Source organism: Mesocricetus auratus, unplaced genomic scaffold (assembly GCF_017639785.1).
Source record: "Mesocricetus auratus isolate SY011 unplaced genomic scaffold, BCM_Maur_2.0 Super-Scaffold_100003, whole genome shotgun sequence".
Taxonomy (NCBI): domain Eukaryota; kingdom Metazoa; phylum Chordata; class Mammalia; order Rodentia; family Cricetidae; genus Mesocricetus; species Mesocricetus auratus.
The window spans coordinates 27,400,089-27,404,582 of record NW_024429188.1 but is presented as its reverse complement, the minus strand read 5'-3'; positions in this window follow the sequence as shown (position 1 = coordinate 27,404,582).

The window sequence follows — 4,494 nt, the reverse complement described above, 5'->3', positions numbered from 1 at the left end:
TACTCCTGTGGGGAAATGATAACCCACTGGAATAGAATTGTGACACCAGACCGACAGCTGGGAGGCAAGCATGGGACTGCTCTGGACCCCCCCAAATGTAAGTGTCCGTGAGAAGGCCTGGGCAACCTATGGGGCCCTGAGCAGTGGATCAGTGTCTATCCCTGGAATACAAACAGTCATCGTGTGCCCATATCACAAAGAGGGATGCTCTCTCAGCCTGGACTCTTAACAGGAATGCCTGGACACTACCGTCAGTGAAATGATAGACTCTAGATTTCCACTATGTGGAAGGAATTGGCAATAGGGTGGGAGGCTGGGGGGATGGGGAGTGTGGGAGATGGGGAGGGAGAGGGAACTGGGATTGACATCTAAAACAAGCTATTTAAAATGTAAAAAAAATTTAAAAAAGAAGTGTGGGTATTTCATGAGTTCTGATGGCCAGGATAGCTTTTGCTTCAGAGCTTGAACACTTACAGGTATTACCTAGCTGCAAATGGCCATGATAGTTTTACCTCTGTAGCCATAACACTTACAGGTATTGTGTGACTTCTGATTGCCAGGATACCTTTCTCTTGAGAGCTGTAAAATTTATAATAATGGTGGATGATCTTTTTGATGTCTTCTTGGATTTATTTTGTGAGCACTTTTCGCATCAATATTTATGAGAGTAACTGGTCTATAATTCTCAGATACTGTTGAGTCATTGTGTGATTTTGATATCTAGGTAACTCATGTGTGGCCTCATAAAATGAATTTGTAAATGTTCCTCCTGGTTCTATTTTGTGGAATAATTTCAGGAGTATTGGTATAAGATCTTCTTTAAAAGCCAGTAGAGCCAGGCGGTGGTGGCACACACCTTTGATCCCAGCACTCCGGAGGCAGAGGCAGGCAGATCTCTGTGAGATCGAGGCCGGGCTGGACCGATAGCCTCCAAAACAATACAGAGAAACCCTGTCTCACAAAACCAAAAAAAAAATCAGTAGAATTCTGTACTAAACTCATCTGGTCCTTGGCGTTTTCTGGTGTGGGGATTTTAACTTTTAGTTCTATTTCCCTTGTTTGTCTGCTCTTAATTTAAGTTTGTTAAGTGGTATCTATAAAAAACAATGTATATGCTGGAGAGGATGTGGAGAAAGGGGAACACTCCTCCACTGCTGGTGGGAGTGCAAACTCGTGCAGCCACTATGAAAATCAGTTTGGAGATTCCACAGAAAAGGGGACTCAGTCTACCACAAGACTCAGCAATTCCACTATTAGGCATATACCCAAAAGATGCCCATTCACACAACAAGGATGTATGTTCCACCATGTTCACAGCAGCATTATACATAACAGCTAGATTCTAGAAGCAACCTAGATGCCCCAAAACTGAAGAGTGGATAGAGAAAATGTGGTAATTTACACTATGGAATACTAATCAGTGGGAAAAAAACAATGAAATCTTGAAATTGGCAAGCAAATGGAAGGCACTAGAGGAAACCATCCTGAGTGAGGTAACACAAAAAGGCAAGTATGGTATGTATTCACTCATATATGGAATTTAGGTATGGATCAGGGTATTGTCAGCCTACAATCCCAGTGCCAGTGAGTCTGGGAAACAAGGTGGTTCCCAAGAGAGATGCATGATACTCCAGAGAAGTGGAATGAGGCAAGATCTCATGAGCACATTGGGAACATCGGGGGAGGGGAGAGGGAACCAGGAAAAAGAGAGGTGGATAAGAGGAGGGGAGAAGAAGGCATGGGGGGAGCAGGAAGACTGAGTCAAGGTAAGAATAGAGGAGAGCAGCATGAGAGATTCCATACTAGATCGAGTCATTATAGGCTTGAGGAGAGAGCTGACACTAGTGAAATCTCCAGAGATCTACAAGGATAACACAAACTGGCAAACTAAGCAATAGTGGAGAGACTACATCAAGCCCCTCCTTGATGATAATAAGGTTGATGGCTATGTTATATGCAATCCTAGAACCTTCATCCAGTGACTGATGGAAGCAGAGACAGATAGCCACAGCTAAACCCTGAACTGAACTCCTGGAACCTAGTGACATAGATGGAGGAGTGATGAGCAAAGGGGTTAAGACCATGATGGTGAAACCAACAAAGACAGCTGACCAGATAAGGGGGAGCTCTTGAATCCCAGACTGATGCCTGAGAGGCCAACAGGTTACAAATCCAGACTCCATGAATGTAGTGTCAATGAGGAGTGTTTACCATGGTACATGAATGATCTTTGGAAGCCCATTCCAAATGGAGGGATTCTTTCTCAGCCTGGACACATGGGAAAGGGCCTAGGTCCTGCCCTGGATGAAATGACAGACTTTGGAGTTCACCCCAAGGAGGGCCTCACCCTCCCTGAGGAATGGTGTGGGGATTGGGTGGGGGGGCTGGTGGAGGGACAAGGGAGGAGGGGTGGGAGAGGGAACTGGGATTGGCATGTGAAGCATTCATGTTTCTAATTTAAATAAAAACATATATTGAGGGGGGGAAATTAATGTCTATTTCTTTTAGATTTTCTAGTTTTTTGAAGTACAAATATTTGAAGAATGACCTAATGATGCTTCGAATTCCATGGTGTTTGCTTTTATATCCTCCTTTCATTTCCGATTTTGATAATATGGATGTTATCTCTTTTAGTTAGTTTATATAAGTGTTGTTTATCTATGTCTTTGATTTTCTTAATGAAACAACTATTTGTTTCATTGATTTTTTTGTTTCTCTGTTTCTACATTACTGATTTCAGTCTTCTGATTGATTATTTCCTACATTCTACTCCTCTTGGGTTTGTTTCTTTTTGTTCTGGAGCTTTTAAGTGTGATGTAAGTCAGTACCATGAGGTCACTAAATCCTTTTTCTTTTTTATTATACATTTTAAAATTTATTTATTTTACATTCTGCCTACAATTTCATCCCCCTTTTCTCTCCCCAGTCCCTCCCCTGAACTCATTTATGTGTCCCACATATACTTCTCCTCTGTTTTTGTTAAGAAAATGCCAAAAGCCCCCCCATGGATATCAACGAAACAAGACACCTAGTTCTATGAGCTTTCTCTCAGCCCTGCTTTAATTTTGTTCTATCAACTTCGGTATGTTGTATATTCATTTTCAATGAATTCTAGGAAGTGTTTAAACTTATATTCCTTCCTTGATCCAGTGGTGAATCAGTAGAAAATTTATTCATTTCCATGAGTTTGTAGGCATTCTATTTTTTCCTATTGCTGTATAAATCCAGCTTATTTTATGCTGGTGTGATAAGGTACAGTGGAATATTTTAATTTTCTTGTATCTTTGGAGACTTTTTTGGATAATGTTCCATGAAATGTTGTATTCTTTTGGATAAAATGGCCTATAGGTATCTATTACATTCATTTGAGTCATGAAATCTCTTAGCTCTTTTATTTCTCTGTTTACTTTTGGTCTGGATGACCTCCATTGGTGGGAATTGGATATTAATGTCTTCCACAATTAATGTGTGAGATTTGGTGTGTGATTTAAGCTTTAGAAATGTTTATTTCACAGTGTGGGTGCCCTTGTATTTAAGGCATAGATGACAAGGATTGCAACATCATGTTGGTTTTTACTTTGATGATGATACGTCCTTCTTCATCTCTTGTCGCTAATTTTGGTTGAAAGTCTATTTTGCTAGATATAAAACAGCCACATCAGGTTGCTTCTTAGGTCAATTAACTTGGAAAAATCTTGTTTCAACCCTTTATTCTGAGATTCCAGAAAATTTTCTCTTAATGATGTTTTTATCTTTGTAATCACTGCTAATTTCTCATCTCCAGATGACCAGCTTCAATTATACCATTAAAGCAACAGTTTCACTTCAGTGCTGTTAGTCACTTTTTAATTACAGGTGACTCCAGCTACAGATGACCACACACCTCAAATTCTTAACACAAGAGTTATCACAAAAATGGCCTGATAGATTCTTTGCTTCCCTCTAAAACCTCATAGACCAGGCCTCACATTGTTTTAATTGCTCTCAGTTACTGTTATCTTCTAACATTCTACAGAATAGCTCACTGAGCCCATAACATTCCCCAAGATTCAAAGTCTTTCTGCAGTCCTTCCAAAAATAAATGTTGAAGGCTATTAATGCTATGTATCAATTCTAGTACAAATGTCTGCATTAGTTTGTATTCTACTGCAATCCTAAATCACCACGATGAAAATAAGCTTGGGGAAGGAAACGTTTATTTCACTTAAATATCTTGGTTCACAGTCTACAGATGAGAGACAAAGCATGAACTCACACAAGTCTGGAAGATGGAGGCAGAAGCTGATACAGAGACCATGGTACAGTTCAGCTTACTGGCTTGTTATTTATAAATTTCTCAGCCTCCTATCAAACAAAAGTCAGGACCACCAGCCAGGAGTATCTCCAACCAAAATGGGATAGGCACTTCTCCAATAATCACTAATGAATAAAATATGCGTACAGTCTGGTTTTGTGATGTCATTTTATAAACTTAAGGTTTATTAAGTCTAAATT